The 20449-nt window shown below is 35.4% G+C and overlaps 1 long non-coding RNA gene across 1 annotated transcript in view; it reads right to left on the reverse strand.

Annotated features, from left to right (window-relative positions):
* Positions 1 to 20449, reverse strand: part of LOC134810549 (uncharacterized) — a 781635-nt gene that overhangs the window by 522126 nt on the left and 239060 nt on the right. Inside the window, exon 4 of the long non-coding RNA XR_010158894.1 lies at positions 220 to 271. This is a non-coding gene — a long non-coding RNA (uncharacterized LOC134810549). The remainder of the gene's footprint in view (positions 1 to 219; positions 272 to 20449) is intronic.

Consider the following 20449-nt stretch of genomic DNA (forward strand, 5'->3'; position numbering starts at 1 on the left):
ATATGTTTTAATGATGAAATTAAAAGTTATTATCATTGAAGAATGGAGTTGCACATAAATAAAAGCGAAGGCCCTAAGGTATTGGTTTGCCCATGACCAGTAACAGTAAGCACTTACAATTTTCTATGTCAATGACACTGTAGGAAAAAAGAGCACAGCTATTTTCTTGATGTTGGTTTCTAAATATAGGCTCAAGTAAAAGAAAACAAGGCTACTTACCAAAATGGGTGATTCCAAGACTGGGGCAAGGGAAGCACAAGTCTGGAATATCCTGTTGTACAAAAGAAGTAGAGAGGGGTCAAAATAAAAAAGGGGCAGTTCCAACAAACAAAACATCATTTTGGTGAGATTCATACAGGTTTGTACTTGTAGTTATATTTCATACTCATTAGTGCATTTGTTCCCATTGTATGAATATACCAAAATGTATTTCATGCATTCTCTGTTGATGGGCATTTGAATAGTTTCCAGTTTCGGTCTATTAAAATTATGTTGCTATGAACATTTTGTACATGTCTTTTGATAAACATGCATACATTTCTGTTTTGTTCGTATTTATAAGAAGGAATGCTAGGTCAGAGGGAATAAGTATATTCTGTTTTGATAGGTACAAGTAATCAATTTTCTAAAGAGGTTTTACCCACTTACTTTCCTAAGAGCAGTGTATGAATTCTAATTGCTCTATATTCTATCCAAACCTCACACTTTTCTGCCTTTTTATGTTACCTATTCGGATTTTTAAAGAAGTCAGTAAATTGAGATAGATTATCTCAAGTAATGACTGTTAATTGGCAGCTGACCTCAGCATAATTATACTCTGAAAGTCAGGAGATAGTAGAAAATTTATCTTTAAAAAGATCTTCCAGCTTCCGTTCTAGACTTCTTATAGCCTATCATCAGCATAACCAGAATGATTTTATCAAAGCATTGTCAGATCATGTAACTTCCTACTTCAAAACTGTCCAATAGTTTTCTATCTTATTCTAAATAAAGGAAGCGACCCACCCCACAAATTCTTAATATAATGAGATCTTCATGAATTAGCACCCTTTTATAATTCTGACCTTTCCACCTCCTTGTATGGCCCCAGCCACCTAGACCTTTTCTCTGTTCCTTGACCACACACCAAGCATTCTCCTATCTCATGTTCTTTGCAGTCTGTTTCTTAACATGAAAAACATTTTCCCCAGATGTTCACATGGCTTCTTCATCAGGTCTTCTCTAAAACTTATGAAACATCAATCTTCCTATCACTTTCTACCTTTTTTTTTTTTTTTTTTTTTGGAAATAGAGTGTTACTCTTGTCACCCAGGCTAGAGTATAGTGATGTGATTAGTGCTCACACCAGCCTCAATTTTCAGGGCCCAGAGCACAAAAATGCAGGTCCAATTTTAAAAACTTAAAAAAAAAATTTTAAGTCTTCTGGACTCAAGCAATCCTCCCGCCTCAGCCTCCCAATTTGCTGGGGCCACAGGCACATGCCACCCCATCTGGCTAATTTTTAGAAAACTTTTGTAGAGACAGGGTCGCCTTATGTTGCCCAAGCTGATCTACAACTGCTGTGCTCAAGCAGTCCTCCTGCCTACACCTCACAGAGTACTGGGATTACAGGCATGAGTCACAAGGCCCAGCTACTTTCTGTCTTTGTTGTATTATTCTATTCCTTAGAATGTATCTCCATGTAACATCTTAACTTTACTTCTTGATATTATGTGTCTGTCTCCCTTTATTAGTCCATTAAGCAACGCTTTTTTTTCAGGTTTTAAAACACACTACTGTATAGCCATGGGTTAGAACAACAACCAGCACATAAAAAATCGTGAATAAATTAACACATTAATAAGTTAATAAAACCTAACAAAACATTGGTCTTCAATATTTTGATATTATTTGTATAGTTTTTTTTCTTTGGACTTACCCTGCTTTGCATTCATATTGATTTTTGGCTTGATTAATTTCATAAGTTTTGGAAATTTTTCAGCTTGCATTTATTAAAACATAAATTTTTCTTTTTCTCTTTATTTCCTTCTGGAACTATAGTGACACATAGTTTAAACTTTCATGCCATATTCCTATGTCTCTTTCATGCTTTTCTCTGATTTTTATTTCTGTAATTTCTCTGTATTTCTATCTGGACATTTTCTATTTCTTAGTCTTAAAATTTAGGAATCTTCTGTTATCTCTTAAACACCAACTTATATTCACTATATTTTTCATTTCTATGAAGTGTTTGCTTCCTGTTTTGTGGATTCAAATTATCACATGAAATTAACTTCTTATCTATTTTATTAAAATTGTTAGTTCCATTTAAATCACCTTTGGAAAATTCCAGTGATTTGATCACTTGTGGATTTGCTGTTTTATTTATGTTCTTGATTTTGTCATTTGGTCCTTATTTCCTCTTAATTCTGATAATTGTTTTAATTTCACATGCATGAATAATACCAAAGACCCTAGATAATATTTTTTTCTCCCTAGTGGTTTAATTTTTTTTCCTATAGGCAGATGAAGTTTGGGAAGATTATCTTATCCCAGATCAGGTATGCCATTTTTTATAATCCTAGAGTTTACCACTTTTGAAGTGAAACTCAAATAACTTGAATTCTTACTGTAGTTCTTCATTCTTGTCATGCTGGGATATCAGTTTGTCTTCCAACAGCACTCAATATTCTGGAAAAAGTGGTTATTGTTATGGTCATTTTGGAATCTGTTTTATGCTTTCTGAGCCTCTCACCGAATACATGAGCTCTTTAACAGTTGGTAAATAGGCTGGGCACAATGGCTCACACCTATAATCCCAGCACTTTGGGAGGCTGAGGTGGGTGTATCACGAGGTCAAGAGATCAAGACCATCCTGGCAAACATGGTAAAACCTTGTCTCTACTAAAAATACAAAAATTAGCTTGGCGTGGTGGTACGTGCCTGCAGTCCTAGCTACTAGAGAGGCTGAGGCAGGAGACTCGCTTAAACTCGGGAGGTGGAGGTTGCAGTGAGCCGAGATCATGCCACTGCACTCCAGCCTGGAAATAGAATGAGACTCCATCTCACAAAAATAAATACATAAATATATAAATAAATAAATAAATAAGTAAATAGTTGGTAAAAAAGATAAAATTATGTGGAGAATTTTGAGGTTACTCAATTTTCTTTTCCCAGTAATGATACTTTTGTAGTCCCTGAAGTCCTTGTTTTCCTCTGGTTTATTTAAATACATTTTTTAAAAACTTTATTTAACTGCTTCTAGTTCATGCCAGGACAGTTAGTTTAAAACAAGTTAGGATATTCTTGCTAAATGTAAAAATTTCTCTGAAGATACATTTTGGATTAAAAAATGCAGGTATTTCAAATAAAAGAAAGCTGTGGTCTGAAAAATGAGAAAAAAATTCTCCTTTCATTTCTAGGCGAAGAAATATTAATGATAAACCCAAACACCCTTCTTTCATTGACAGATTTTTAAATTTAATAGCAGAGAAGGGACCGATACCCAATAAGTATCATGGAAATTTAAAGTCCTTTTTTTTAAACATAAAGTTGATAAGGAAAAAATTATATTTTTTCTCACTGTATAGATATCTGTCTTTTCTTCCTTTCTCTCTTTCTTTCTTTCTTTCTTTTTTTTTTTTTTTTTTTTTTTTTTGAGATCGTCTCTGGCTCTGTCACCCAGGCTGGAGTGCAATGGCATGATCGCAGCTCACTGCAACCTCTGCCTCCTGGCTTCAAGAGATTCTCCTGTCTCAGCCTCCCGAATGGCTGGGATTACAGGTGTGAGCCACTACACCCAGCTAATTTTTGCATTTTTAGTAGAGGTGAGGTTCGCCATGTTGGCCAGTTTGGACTCAAACTTCTAGCCTCAGATGATCGACTGCCTCGGCCTCCCAAAGTGCTCCCAAATACAGAGATATCTATATATCACTATAGATAGTGATATATAGCCTCCCAAATACTGGGATATCTATATATCTTTACAGTGAGTAGAATAGAATATTTCTAAAAAGAAAACAAAACAATCACAACAAAAATATTTCTCTGTATGAAAAAAGGTAAAACAAAAAGGAAGACTGGCTACATAATTTTCAGAGCCCAGAGCACAAAAATGCAGATCCAATTTTAAAAACTAAGAATTGCAAAATACCTATAGCAGAATATTAAACATGTTTTAGAGACTAGTAAATATTCCTCCTGTATTTCTAAAACTTATAAATAGAAAATGATTCAAACATTTACCTCATTGTAATGTTCTAAATGATTTGTATGGTGCACAATATGTATACATGCAGTAACACATTATCCACTGGGGAAAACATTCTATACAATAACAATATGTACATGAAGCACTTATTCTTTTAAAAGGATATATGTTAGCTGTGTAGAAAAATAACTTACACTGCTCTTTATATAGCAAAAAATGTGTTTTCTATAGTAAACATATATCTTCTTGAGAGCTCTTCTGAGAGCTGCCATTTATGCGCATGGAGCCATTGTTTTCATTCTACTATTAATACTTTGTTTTGAGCCCAAACATCCACCAATGTTATCACTTCTTTTTCATATCATGATACAGTTTCTTGGTAAAAATTAAATTAAATGTAAAATCATACAGTGGAACATTACGACTCCTCCAATTTGAAATAAATTTGACAAAACTAGGTATCAACTATTGCTTAATAATTTAAAAATAGCTGATTACTTAACATTCTTCCCATTAATCATGCTCTCTCATACTTTTGAAACTGGTTTTTCTATTCCTTTCGCTTGGAATGCTTTTATCATCCTCATCTAACTCTCAATTCCTTGGCTATATTTCAGATTTGGTTTAGACATAAATTCATAAAGTTGGAACTTGCTGGCTGCATTCTGGCTGACTCTCTAGTTCCATAGCACCTGACCGATCATTGATGGGCCATTAGATATAGAATACTAGAATAATGTGTCTTGTATTATCAGTACATCTGTTCCTCATGGCAGATCCCTGCTTTTGTAATCTTTGTATTCCTAGCATATAGTAGGTGTTCAACAAATAGCAGTTTGACAAAACTGACATAAAATACACCAATTTTGTTTGTAATTTTATTCATCAAACATTTCTTGAATACCTAGCACTTTTCAAACAGTGGACAAATACCAGTGAGAAAGACAGATATGGTTACTGCCCTTACATAACTAAAAATACCAGCAATAAAGATTAAAAATGAAAAAGAAATCTACTATGATCACAGCTATAAGGAGAGGATAGGGTATCAACAGGCATGTAACAATGATCTTAGGATTCCAAGATTACTTAGCATAAAATGATGTTGTTAAACAGATGTCTTTAGTATTTGTATTAAAAACATTATCAGAAAGATTGTGCAATGATCAATCTTGTTAAGCCTATTGTTTTATTCTTAGTGATGTTATCCCCCTTTTCAATTTTAGACTTTATTTTAAATTTATATTATTAACCAGCTTTCCAATGAAACATCTTTACTTTATGTCTGCTCTTTGACAATATTAAAATGTATATGTTGATATGAACCGTGAAACATATTATCTTATTGTAAAGCCTTCTGTTTTAAGCTGTAGATGTAATTTTAATGACATATATCAAATGATATATAATTAACTGATAATATATCAAATGATTACAAAGAAGCTTTGTTAGAGAACTCCATTCCAATGTTAGTATAAAGTAGAATCACATGAAGTTATAAGTGACATAGACTCTAAGATTATCTTGTCCAGTACTATAATATTTATATCTCTGTCTATTTGCATACCTATAGATGAAATATTTATTTTCAAATCTGACTTTACTTAACACACATAAGTGTGCTCATTTTTACTACTTGGGCATAATTTATATTAAAAATTGAACAATTTATTGTCATCCTCATAAGTAAAAGGAGCATACACTGTCTTGACTACCAACGATCTCGGAATAGAAATAGCACCTTGGTGGACATGTTAAATGGGAAATAGTGCTTTTTCGTTTCCTATACTTACTATTCTTTGTCATCTTATATTATCCAAACCTGAGATGCCTAGACATGAGTAATTTTAGTAACTCAATCTCATTTATTTTGGAGAAACTGCTATTCAGCTTTGGAAAATTAACTTTTGTTCATCAGCCATATTGCTTGAGATGGAGACAAGTTTTCGATCTTCATGAAGAAAATATTTGGACACATCCTATGCATTATTAGCTTCCAAGTACAAGGTGCTAACTAGTTACAAATTATAGTGAAGCAAAGTCATCCAAAAAAAGGAAGAAAATTCTAATTTTTAACTAGAATAAGATGATCCACATGAGTTGGGCTACCTTCTGTGCAAACCCATAAGTGTTCTCCATGAGTTAGTAGTTAACTAATTAACTATTAGTAGTTAATAGTTATGATACTAGTTATTAGTAGTTACTAGTTAGTATTACTAACTAGTACTAGTAACTACTATTAGTTACTAGTTAACTAACCAGTGAGTTGTGGCCTTGGGATAACTTTAAAGTCTTCAAATTCTAATACTTAAGTTTATTTCACATGTGGACTTCTGAGTTGTTTATTTTTCAGTAGATACTATGAACAACTTATTTATTACTTTTTCCTAGGTTTCTTAAAAGACTGAGACCCCAGATGAATAATTTAATTTTCCCTACCCATTGGAGAAGGTAGAAAACTACCCAAAGTGTGTAGTCCGGCCTTTGATCCTGGAACACTAGGACACAATTAGTTTAGAAAAATAAATATATTCCAAATAAGCTAAGATTATTTCTTCCTGAGAGCAAAGGAATAATATAGCAAGTTAGCTTTTCTATATTAATTTAAAAGCCTACATGGGCATGGATATTAAATGACATGTCTCTGTTAAAATTGTAAATACGTGGCAAAAATCTTCTTAGCAGTGATAAAACATAGAAATACTTCAGTTTTTAACCTCAAAAGATATTACTTACTTGTGAATATATTAGTCCCTGTACCATATCTGAGCTATAAAGAGTGTCAAATAATGTCTTCTATAAATAAAATAGAACCAATTTTAAAAAAGCTAAAAAAAGTAAACTATTTATAAAACATCTTGTTCTAAATTATTTTAAATAGTTAAAACCTCTAGTAGAAACTATTATTAATATCAATTTTGCTTTTCGTCTTCAGAGACACAAAAAATAAAAATCACAGAAAAACAAACTTGAAAAAAAGTTCAGATTTCCAGAGAATAAAATTAATACTTCAGATATGCTCCCAGAGATTTATACTTGTATTTTCTTTCTAAGCATATCTTTTGGTTGAAATCAACGCTTACATATAAATCTGTCTATGTAATTTTCAGGGCTCAGTGCAACATAAAAGCGCCACGTTAAAGAATTATTAATAATTACAAGATAGCAACAGCAGAGGGTTAAACTAAGCATGGTGCCATCTTTGTATTGGGTCCTGTGTGATTCTGAGGTTACTTGCCTAAGAAGTGGGCCGTGCTTATACTTTCTCTCCATAGTTGCTTCTCATTCTATAATTGCTTCACTTTTATGCCCCTATTTCCATTTCAAACTCATGTTGGGGCTTATTACAAAGTATATGAATATTTATTAAAAATATTGAAAATGGTCATAATTTTATTTATTTATTTATTTATTTTGAGATGGAGTCTCGCTCTGTTGCCCAGGCTGGAATGCAGTGGCGCAATCTCTGCTCACTGCAAGCTCCGCCTCCCAGGTTCACGCCATTCTCCTGCCTCAGCCTCCCGAGTAGCTGGGACTACAGGCGCCCGCCACCACGCCCGCTAATTTTTTGTATTTTTAGTAGAGACAGGGTTTCACCACATTAGCCAGGATGATCTTGATCTCCTGACCTCGTGATCCGTCCGCCTCGGCCTCCCAAAGTGCTGGGATTACAGGCATGAGCCACCGCGCCCGGCTGAAAATGGTCATAATTTTAATGCAAAAAAATATGTTTGAATACATTGGTTAGTGAATTGTTGGTCAGCATGTATAGTCGAGAAAATTATCCTCGGCTGATTCATTATAAATACTGCAGGAAATAAAACCAATGAAAGTCTTTTTTGGTTAATTGGTATCAATTGCCCTTGTATGGATTTATGTAGATGAAACCATTTAGTGTTTGTAGCGTGCATTGATAATCCTGAACAAATTATTTGTATCTAATACTGTTGTAGTGTGGGCTAAGCTTTGCTAAGTACCCACTAAGAAATTGAGACCAACAAAATGCAATGAAGAAATGAGCACTACCTATTATATTAATGTGGAAATTACTCAAATTTGATTACAAGTGGAACATTTGAGAAAACTGCTATTTAAAGTTCCCTATTAAAAATTACATTTGTCTATTTTAAAATTTTGAGGCCGGGCACGGTGGCTAACGTCTGTAATCCCAGCACTTTGAGAGGCCGAGGCGGACGGATCACGAGGTCAGGAGATCGAGCCCATCCTGGCTAACACGGTGAAACCCCGTCTCTATTAAAAATACAAAAAATTACCCGGGCATGGTGGCGGGCGCCTGTAGTCCAAGATACTCGGGAGCCTGAGGCAGGAGAATGGCGTGAACCTGGGAGGCGGAGCTTGCAGTGAGCCGAGATCGTGCCACCGCACTCCAGCCTGGGAGACAGAGTGAGACTCTGTCTCAAAAAAAAAAAAAAAAAAAAAAAAAAATTGAAATTCACAGAGGAAAGCTATTGTATTATGGTTAAAAATAAGTTATTGCCTATATTTTAGATATATTAGTAATAACAGTCTCATATTAAAATACCAAAAAAGATGGATGTGTATCATGAATTAATTTGCTTTTGTAATATTTAAAATATAGCAATGTGTATATGCATAATAGAAAATAAAACAGTACTAAAGTAACCATAGTTCAATGGAATAGTTTCACCTCTGCCCAGGGCCAAATCCCAGAAAACTTTTTTATTACCTCCAAATTATTAAATAGTATGCTCTATGGGTCTTTAAATTTATCATCATTAGAAATTATCTCCTGACTTATTGTTATAACAGCTGAGACTCTGGATCATATTCATCTTCCCTTATTTCTTTCTACTAATTCTTCAACCTCTATTTTTTGTACTGTTTCAGATCCTCTCTTGATTTGACTCTCAGATGTTAATTTCCCTTCCCACCGTTCTTTTTCTGAGAGTTATAGCTTTGCCTTTATGTTGTCTAGGTTAATAAAATTTATATGGGTGAATAATGAAGTTTTTAAACAAGGCAGAAACAAATAAATGACTTGTAACCAAGCCACTTGCATAGCCAGTAGTATGCTGATGGCAAACTTCCTTCCCTGTTGGTTCAATTTCGTATCTCTGACCTACTGAAGAATGCAATCTACATCTTGTTGAAATTGATTATATTTTCTTACACTTCAGCTAAAAAGTATGGTTTGCTATGGTTGTTATATATTAGGATCAGGTTTGGTTTATTTTCCCAGAATTTCAAATCTTTGCTTTGTTCTTACTGAGTGAAGTAATGTGAGCTTCTTTAGTATAGCCTTATTCTATTCCATATATTCCTTTTTATCCAATATGGTTTTTTCTTCCAGATTTGTTTTTAGAGGTCACTCAACTTAGGCTCTAATTTGGACCTCTTTTTTTAAGTTCTGCTTCTTTGCTCATATAGCAAGTTGCCATTTCATTCTCCTGGAATGCCAGATGAATTTCACTATTGCTGGTATAGCCATCATTTGTTTTTACTTTTAACTCCTCTTTTCCTTGTTTATATGTAAAAACAAAACTTTCCAAAAAATGAAGGTAATAATAAAGAAAAAGGAAGGAAAGAAGGAGGACAGAAGTGAAGAGAAGGAGGGAGGAAGGAGGAAAAATATAGAAAATGTGGAAGGGAAATGAGGAAGATATAAATTGGGAGGTAACATTTTTCTGAGTCGAATGATTCCATAGTTACAGAATCCTAGCTTCCCAATCATATTTTATAATCAAAGAATTGAATATATTTTACATTTTTTGTATATTCTACCATGATTGATGAAAATCTGATGTAATTGACTTGTATTTTCACTCTGGAAACTTAGTGTTCTGCAAATTCGAAGTCATGTATCCAGGTATAGTCTTATTTATTTGTATTTTCCACCTTTTCAAAAGGGGACTTAGCAGACCCTTCCCATTTTGATATTTTTTCTTTATTTTAAGCTTTTATAAGTTAATTCTCTTCCAACAGTAGTTATTTACTCTTCTCCATATTTTTTCCTATTCTCTCCTTATCAAATTCTGTAATTCATATATTGACACTATTGGAATGTTACATTATGCCTCTTTTCTCTCAAAATCAACTTTTTAAAGTTTTTATTTAACTCTAAATAAGAAGATGTTCTTTCCTTAATTTCTAATTTTTAGGGTTTTTTTCTTTTCCCTAATAAATACTTGATTTTATTTATATTATTGTTGTTGTTTAGGGACAGGGTCTCACCCTGTTGCCTAGACTTGTGGTACAATGGCACCATCATAAGCTCACTACAGCCTTGAAATCCCAGGCTCAGTTGATCCTCCTGCCTCGGACTCCCAAACATTTAAGAATACAGGTATGCACCTGGCTATACATGCTTAGTTTTAAAAGTCACTTTTGCCTTCTCCTCTCCACCTACTCCCCACCTTTTTTTTTTCTCTCATTTTTTATAACATCATGTTCTGGCTTTATGTAATCAACATGTTCTTGAGTCTTTCTGAAAATATAAATTTAAGATGTTTAAATTTTTGTTTGAGGCCTTTAATTCTCTCTTCATTCTTTTTATTGCTCTTCATTCTTTTTGACTTTCCTTTTTTTGCTCTGCTGCTGATTTTTATCACATGTATAACAATCAGTATAGATATCCCCATTTAAATGTATGGACAGGGACATTTTCTAGGTAGCTAGAATAGATTTCCCCTATTGTTGAAAGGAGGAGAACACCATAGACATATGTAAGGATGCTGACTGACTCACTTCTTTTTAGGATGAATAAACCAAAATTCTGAATTTAAGCCAAGGGCCTCTCAAAGGTCAGAAGGCTTTAAACATTGGAGCCAGTATCTACCCTAGGATCTCTAATCCTTTTAGGAATTTTGATAAATCTTTCATGTGTCCTTTAGGTCTCCACTGATCCAGATAAAGCGTAAGGTACTTAAACTCCCTGTATAATCAAAAATGGCCAGATACAGGACAAGGGGTATAAATACAGTGAAGTCAACTCTTCCAGTTGTTCCATATATGGACAGTCTATTAACCACCCACACCCCTCGCCCTCTTCCTACAGTTTTATACCCCATCTGATTCTCCTGCAGACTCATATCCAGGTACCTTTTTGGTCCTGTTCTGACCTGTCTGCCAAAATTGGCTGCATTATTTTCTTTTGCCATTTTCTCCCTTACTTCATTAGTAGAAACGTGTCAACAATCTCTTTATTTTCTTAGACATGGGTTAAATGTATTACTCAACCAGAGTTGCTCATTCCCAAACCACCCATGCATCCCTAGATTTCTTGGCTGGCACAAGTCCATTTGCTTACCCTCATTATAAATGGACCTTAGGAAGGATAAAATACAGTGTATATTCTCAGAGCACTCTTTGATGATTATCTTTGTTCCTATTTTATGCACTCCTCTAGAGAAGTTACATTTTTCTATTAATTCCCTCCACAGCTATTCTTAAAATTAACAAAAAATACATGTTCTTACCTCCCATCAAAAATGTATCTAATTCCATTTTTTAATAAACTTCACTATTATAAAGTCATTGCTTATTTATATGCAATGCAGTAATTTTCACTCTCTTTATAAAAGTTATCATTAGCTCTGTCATCACTTCTTCCGAAATTCCTTTCCTTCCTTCTGGTTTTTGTTATTTTCATAATAGAAAATTGTTTATAATTCTGTCCACCACAGTCTGCAAGTAGTGAACTTTCTCATTTATTATTTTGTCTAAAAAAGTTCTTTTTATCTTAATTTTGAATGATACCTTAGCAGCATATGAATATCTAAGTGTTAGTTATTATCACTGAGCAAATGGAAAATGTTTTCCAGTGTCTCTCTGTTGCAAATATAAATACTTTCATTGGTCTAAATTTTATCGCATTTTTATAATGCCTGCATTTTCTCCCTGTTTTAAAATTCCTCCATCTTTTGATATTCTGCATTCTGCACTTTCTATTTTAAAATTCTCCTTTGTTTTGATATTCTTTTTTTTGACATTTCAGATGTAAACTTTATTAAATGATTCTGTATTACAAAAATAACCTGTGGGCTTGACAAATAATATCATGTAAATAATCAATAAGTTGGCCATCTAAACTGAATTTTCAAGGGAAATAAAAAGAACTTTGGTTCGTGACCAAATAATAAAGTGTGATCAAGTTCCATGCTATATGCTTTAATGGCCGAAAATTTGTTTTTTTTGTTCTTTGTTTTTTTGGGTTTTTTAATTTATTATTATTATATTTTAAGTTTTAGGGTACATGTGCACAATGTGCAGGTTAGTTACATTTGTATACATGTGCCATGTTGGTGCGCTGCACCCAATAACTCGTCATCTAGCATTAGGTATATCTCCCAATTCTATCCTGCCCCCTCCCCCCACCCCACAACAGTCCCCAGAGTGTGATGTTCCCCTTCCTGTGTCCATGTGTTCTCATTGTTCAATTGCCACCTATGAGTGAGAATATGCGGTGTTTGGTTTTTTGTTCTTGTGATAGTTTACTGAGAATGATGATTTCCAATTTCATCCATGTCCCTATGAACGACATGAACTCATCATTTTTATGGCTGCATAGTATTCCATGGTGTATATGTGCCACATTTTCTTAATCCAGTCTATCATTGTTGGACATTTGGGTTGGTTCCAAGTCTTTGCTATTGTGAATAATGCCACAATAAACTTACATGTGCATGTGTCTTTATAGCAGCATGATTTATAGTCCTTTGGGTATATACCCAGTAATGGGATGGCTGGGTCAAATGGTATTTCTAGTTCTAGATCCCTGAGGAATCACCACACTGACTTCCACAATGGTTAAACTAGTTTACAGTCCCACCAACAGTATAAAAGTGTTCCTATTTCTCCACATCCTCTCCAGCACCTGTTGTTTCCTGACTTTTTAATGATTGCCATTCTAACTGGTGTGAAATGGTATCTCATTGTGGTTTTGATTTGCATTTCTCTGATGGCCAGTGATGGTGAGCATTTTCTCATGTGTGTTTTGGCTGCATAAATGTCTTCTTTTGAGTAGTGTCTGTTCATGTCCTTCGCCCACTTTTTGATGGGGTTGTTTGTTTTTTCTTGTAAATTTGTTTGAGTTCATTGTAGATTCTGGATATTAGCCGTTTGTCAGATGAGTAGGTTGCGAAAATTTTCTCCCATTTTGTGGGTTGCCTGTTCACTCTGATGGTAGTTTCTTTTGCTGTGTGGAAGCTCTTTAGTTTAATGAGATCCCATTTGTCAATTTTGGCTTTTGTTGCCATGGCTTTTGGTGTTTTCGACATGAAGTCCGTGCCCATGCCTATGTCCTGAATGGTAATGCCTAGGTTTTCTTCTAGGGTTTTTATGGTTTTAGGTCTAACGTTTAAGTCTTTAATCCATCTTGAATTGATTTTTGTATAAGGTGTAAGGAAGGGATCCAGTTTCAGCTTTCTACATATGGCTATCCAGTTTTCCCAGCACCATTTATTAAATAGGGAATCCTTTCCCCATTGCTTCTTTTTCTCAGGTTTGTCAAAGATCAGATAGTTGTAGATATGCGGCATTATTATTTCTGAGGGCTCTGTTCTGTTCCATTGATCTATATCTCTGTTTTGGTACCAGTACCATGCTGTTTTGGTTACTGTAGCCTTGTAGTATAGTTTGAAGTCAGGTAGTGTGATGCCTCCAGCTTTGTTCTTTTGGCTTAGGATTGACTTGGTGATGCGGGCTCTTTTTTGGTTCCATATGAACTTTAAAGTAGTTTTTTCCAATTCTGTGAAGAAAGTCATTGGTAGCTTGATGGGGATGGCATCGAATCTGTAAATTACCTTGGGCAGTATGGCCATTTTCACGATATTGATTCTTCCTACCCATGAGCATGGAATGTTCTTCCATTTGTTTGTATCCTCTTTTATTTCCTTGAGCAGTGGTTTGTAGTTCTCCTTGAAGAGGTCCTTCACATCCCTTGTAAGTTGGATTCCTAGGTATTTTATTCTCTTTGAAGCAATTGTGAATGGGAGTTCACTCATGATTTGGCTCTCTGTTTGTCTGTTGTTGGTGTATAAGAATGCTGGTGATTTGTGTACATTGATTTTGTATCCTGAGACTTTGCTGAAGTTGCTTATCAGCTTAAGGAGATTTTGGGCTGAAACAATGGGGTTTTCTAGATTACAATCATGTCGTCTGCAAACAGGGACAATTTGACTTCCTCTTTTCCTAATTGAATACCCTTTGTTTTGATATTCTGCATTCCGCACTTTCACTATAATGTGTACATATGTGAAGATCTATCTCTGTATATATCTAGCATTATATATATATATATATATATATATATATATATATAAAATGTGTGTGTGGCTATATATAAATATTATATATATACATATACGTGTCTAAATATATACACATAACTTCATATATACATATATATACGACTTTATATATAAATTACTTAAGCTTCTTCAGTTTGAGGATCAATATCTTTTAACAATTCAAGGAAATTATCAGCTATCTGTTCTAATATTGCTTCTTACAAGTCTCTCAAATTTCTTATTCTTTAATTTCTATTATATTTATATTGTACCTTTCATCCTATATTAATATTTCTTAACCTCTTTTTTCCTGTTTTTAATTTTCTTTTAACACCTATTGTTTATGTTTATGTTAATGTATTAATAGCTATTATGTACTTACTTTTCAGAATTTATGAATAATTTCTTCAGTTTTAATGTGTTTTTGACACATTTCTGATAAAATTTTTACTTCTAGCAGCTCTGTTTTCATTTCTAGAGATTCTACTGGATTTATTACAAATCACTTGGCAATTTTCATGGGGTCTATTTTTTTTATTTCATTTCTCCTTTTATACCTTAAATAACTTACCTCAATATTCTGAGAAACACTCTCTCAGATTTTTCAATTTCTTAAGCTCCAGGGATGCTATTCCTCCTTGGCTTTCTAGGCATATCTTCTGACTTAGTATCATTGTGGATTCTTTCATTATTATTATTATTATCATTACTATGGATGTGAACTAATCTTCAGTGGAAATTGCCTAATGTTTGGAAATAATGTGAGACCTGGATTGTGAAAAACAAAATAAACACAGTTTAACAGGTTTATTTTAATTTATTAATATCTTAGCTTGGTAATATAAATTCATAGTCTAAATTTTAATAGCATGGATTAGAACGTTGATTTCTTTAACAAGAAAAAAATGTTATTTCTTGTGTTTATATTCCCCTCTGAAGAACCTTGGCCCTAGGGTGAGATTAGCACCCTGGATGTCTTTATAGAGAGTGCATGGAGAGTTCTAGTCTCTTCCGCTTAGGGACAGCCTCGTGAGAGTCTGTGTAGGAGTCTCCCTTGCAGTTTCCTGCTATGTGCACAGGCAAGGCCTTGTTTATAATTTGCTGTTATTTTATCCAGTATTTTAGGATCTTATAGCAAAAACAAAATTTTGTATTAATTCGGTTCACCATGTTGCCACATTGCTCTGTATGGTAGCTAATAGCCTATTTAAACTTTATAAATCTGTTTATTATGTAAAGAAAAATGTGGTTCTAGATCCTGGGTCAGCAAACATTTTTCTTTGAATGGTCAGATAGCAAATATTTTAGGCTTTGTGAATCACATGGTCTCTGTTTCAACTATTGAACTCAGGCATTATAGTATGTAAACAGACATAAACAATACACAAACAACTGAGTATGACTGTGTTCTAATAAAATTTCATCCATTAGAGGAGGTAGGTTAAATCTGGGCCATGGGCCATGGGCCATTGTGCTGAACTCTGATTGAATCACAGATTCTTATTCGTTTTTTTTTTTTTTATTCATATTAGTGTTGGTGCCATTTGGATGTCCTTCTATTTTTTAATTTTTTTTATTTCAATAACTTTAGGGGTACAAGTGGTTTTTGATTACATGGATGAATTGTGTGATGGTATGAAGTCTGGGCTTTTATTGTACCCATCAGTTAGTGTTCATTGTGTAGATCACTGATTCTTATTCTGATTTCACATTCAGAATTCAGGAATGTCCATTAACCTCACTGAAAATGTCCACAACATAACTATGCAAGAGTTTTTGTAGATGTGTGAGTCTGCATATATGTTAATATGTGTGAGTCTGAATATATGCAAATGTGAGTATGTGTGTATGTGTATGTTTGGTGTGTGAATACATAGATGTGGATTAGAGTATGGGATCATTCATATTCACCTATAATTATTTATTTTCTGTGGAAAAAGGCTACATTTTCAAACATTTTAAAGATCCAAGGCTCTAAAAACATTAGTTAAATCATGCAAATATCCCTGAATTCTAAAGCTCTAGAATTGTCTGAAAAGCTTTTCTCTTAACACATTCCCTTTCTTGTATAAAACAGATCTAATAGATTTTAAATAACTTTAAAGTAATATTCTGGGACCCTTTTTATTTCAATAGGAGATGTGGGAGAGGGAGGCTGATACAGCTTAATACTACCATTTCTTTTGATAATTCTAGAACCATGCCATGACATATAAAGAATTTAAGGTCAACTTATTTAACAAAATACTTCCTCTCCCACTAATTTTAACTGCTAATTTTAACCTCCTATCATCCAACCACTTGATGTTCAACTGCTGATGGAAAAACTAATCTCTGCCCATCTGGATGCACTCTATTATTTCCATATATATGTTGGCTCCAAAAGTATAAAAATAGTGCAACCATAGCTTTACCTTCTGAATAGAACATAACCTTTTTTTTTTTCTTTTTGATCACTTGGGCTAAGACAGAGACACAAATAAATGCTAGTGCTTATTTCTGGCTTTTAGCCAAAGTTTCTGTTTAAGGTAGTTTAGAGTAGGTCATCATTGGCAGGCATTTTTGGCTGAGATTGTTTCTGAAAGAATAAAGTTAAATTAGTAATGGTCTAAAATTTATTTCTGAGCTCTTGTAATGGTTTAATTCTCATTTCTATGTATTATTAGTTAATCATTAATAATTATAAGCAATATATTATGATTTTGCTCATCTGTAAATATAGTTGGAAATACCAAATTAATATTTGGAAGCAATATAATAATAGCTATTGATAAGGTATAAAAGTCTACCTTGGTAAACAGTCTGACAATCAAAAATGAGTTCTAAAATACAATTTGAATATTATCTTTTTGAAAAAAAAAACAATGAAACTAAGGTATTCTTAGAATGATAGATTTTCAGGATTATATTTTAAATTCTTCCAATAACCAAACCATACTGTTTATACATAAGAAATCATTAACATATTATTTCCTTCAAATTAAATAGAATAGAACTAAATCTGGAAATCTAGCTCATCAGATTTTACCCATTGGTACCTCTAGAGTACTTTCAGTTAGGTTATTTAGATATTTTTTTAAAATTTATTTTGTTCTTCTTCTCATTTAGTTATGTCACAGGACCTTTAGGGTGTTGCTTCACCAGCCAGATACCTCTGCGGTGGGTGGCACCTTTGCCTGAGTTTTGCTTGGGCTTTCTATACTTCTCCCACCCACTTGGCCTGACAGGCTGCACTCAGCTGTCACTACCAGCCCAGATCCCATGACCGCCAAGGGGAAGGAAGGCACAGAACAGTGAGGGGTACACGAGTGAGTGAACGCAGGCTCAGGTCACTGCGCACAGCCAGGCACACTGCCTGTGGTGGGGCAGTCAGCTCCAAACACTGGCACAAGTACCAGTTCCCTGCTGCAGCTGGATCAGGCCAACCACAAGCAGCTTCCACTGTAGGCACTGGGGAACATGGTGGTGGCCAGAAGCTTGTAGATACCAGGAACTGCAGAGCCCCAAAGAGGGTGTCACATCCCTGGCTCAGGGAGCTCCTAGGTCTGGACTCCACAAAGGGCCACAGCTATTCTTTCTTTCTCATTCCCCACAACATGGTGAGGAGGGGACATGTTTCAGCCCTGTTGTGTTATAGATTTTTCAGTCTCACCGTTTGGCAGGTCCCAACTTCTTGTCCCACAATCAGGAAGAATGAGGTATGTGAACAACTAGAGGGTGAGCAAGGTGAAGAGGTACTTTATTGAGCAACAGTACACCTCTGAGGAGACCTGAAGTGGCTAGTTCCTATCCACAGTCAGGTCATTGCAATAAGTATACAGCTCTCAGCAGAGTGGAGACCCACAGTGGGTAGCTCCTCTCCACAAGAAGGTCATCCCATTGACTCTGCAGCCTGCAGCCCTCAGCAGAGAGGAGACCCAGAATGGGTAGCTCCTATCCACAGGCAGGTCATCCTGACATTTCTGCAACCCTCAGCAGAGAGGAGACCTGGAGTGTGTAGCTCTTATCTGCAAGCAGGTTGCTGCAATGAGTGTACAGCTCTCAGCAGAGAGGAGACCCACAGTGGGTAGATCCTCTTCATAGGCATGTTGTCCTATTATCTGCCTGAGTCTGAGTCTGGGGTTTTTATGGGCTTCAGAGTGGAGGAAGTGCATGCTGATTGGTCCACGGGCAGCCATAGGAGAGTCCAAAAAAGGCACAATAAATTCTCACTCTTATCCACAAAACTGGCAGACTGGCACCCAGACTTCAGACTGTTATTTGGTTGAAGGTGGAGTATCAGCAGAGACCTGCCTTTTCCTCCTCGAAGCCTGTCTGCCTCCTGCTGCCATTCCTGGCACCTAGGCTGCCCATGCCAAAGGGTACCTGCAGGCCCGTGTAAGCCACCCTCGGTCCCCCCTCAGCCTCCTTCTTGTGCTCAATTGCATTCAAAGTCTGGAGGGGGCTGAGGCAGCAGGGGCTGCCTCCATCCATGAAGTAGGAGGATCTAATTGGTAGGAATGAGTCATGCTCACCTGTATTGCGCCCCTAGACTACCATAGTTATCGGTCTCTGGATTCCTCATATGTAGATTACCTTTCTAGGGCCTCAAATCAAAGATTGGGATTGCCTCAGGAGGGTGTAGGGACTCATTAATTAAGTCCCAGATGGCCCTCACCAAATTGCAGAGAGCAACCAGTGGGGCAGCCCCTCTGTTGCTTCCCTATGATAAGCAGGTAAAACTGTGGGAGCCAGTCCTCTTCAAACAAGGGAGAGAAAGGGAGTGCAGGGAATTGGGGACCCAGATTATAAATATGCCTCTCAAAAGGAAAAACAAATTAGTCTCTCACATAGAAAAATTCCCTGTATTGAATCCTCCCTAACTCATTTTATGAGGCCAGCATCATCCTGATACCAAAGCCGGGCAGAGACACAACCAAAAAAGAGAATTTTAGACCAATATCCTTGATGAACATTGATGCAAAAATTCTCAATAAAATACTGGCAAACCAAATCCAGCAGAACATAAAAGAGCTTATCCACCATGATCAAGTGGGCTTCATCCCTGGGAAGCAAGGCTGGTTGAATATATGCAAAACAATAAATGTAATCCAGCATATAAACAGAACCAAAGACAAAAACCACATGATTATCTCAATAGATGCAGAAAAAGCCTTTGACAAAATTCAACAACGCTTCATGCTAAAAACTCTCAATAAATTAGGTATTCATGGGACGTATCTCAAAATAATAAGAGCTATCTATGACAAACCCACAGCCAATATCATACTGAATGGGCAAAAACTGGAAGCATTCCCTTTGAAAACTGGCACAAGACAGGGATGCCCTCTCTCACCACTCCTATTCAACATAGTGTTGGAAGTTCTGGCCAGGGCAATCAGGCAGGAGAAGGAAATAAAGGGCATTCAATTAGGAAAAGAGGAAGTCAAATTGTCCCTGTTTGCAGATGACAGGATTGTATATCTAGAAAACCCCATTGTCTTAGCCCAAAATCTCCTTAAGCTGATAAGCAACTTCAGCAAAGTCTCAGGATACAAAATCAATGTGCAAAAATCACAAGCATTCTTATACACCAACAACAGACAAAAAGAGAGAGCCAAATCATGAGTGAACTCCCATTCATAATTGCTTCAAAGAGAATAAAATACCTAGGAATCCAACTTACAAGGGATGTGAAGGACCTCTTCAAGGAGAACTACAAACCACTGCTCAAGGAAATAAAAGAGGATACAAACAAATGGAAGAACATTCCATGCTCATGGGTAGGAAGAATCAATATCGTGAAAATGGCCATACTGCCCAAGGTAATTTACAGATTCAATGCCATCCCCATCAAGCTACCAATGACTTTCTTCACAGAATTGGAAAAAACTACTTTAAAGTTCATACGGAACCAAAAAAGAGCCCACATCACCAAGTCAATCCTAAGCCAAAAGAACAAAGCTGGAGGCATCACACTACCTGACTTCAAACTATACTACAAGGCTACAGT

Source organism: Pan troglodytes, chromosome 6, assembly GCF_028858775.2.
Source record: "Pan troglodytes isolate AG18354 chromosome 6, NHGRI_mPanTro3-v2.0_pri, whole genome shotgun sequence".
Taxonomy (NCBI): Eukaryota; Metazoa; Chordata; class Mammalia; order Primates; family Hominidae; genus Pan; species Pan troglodytes.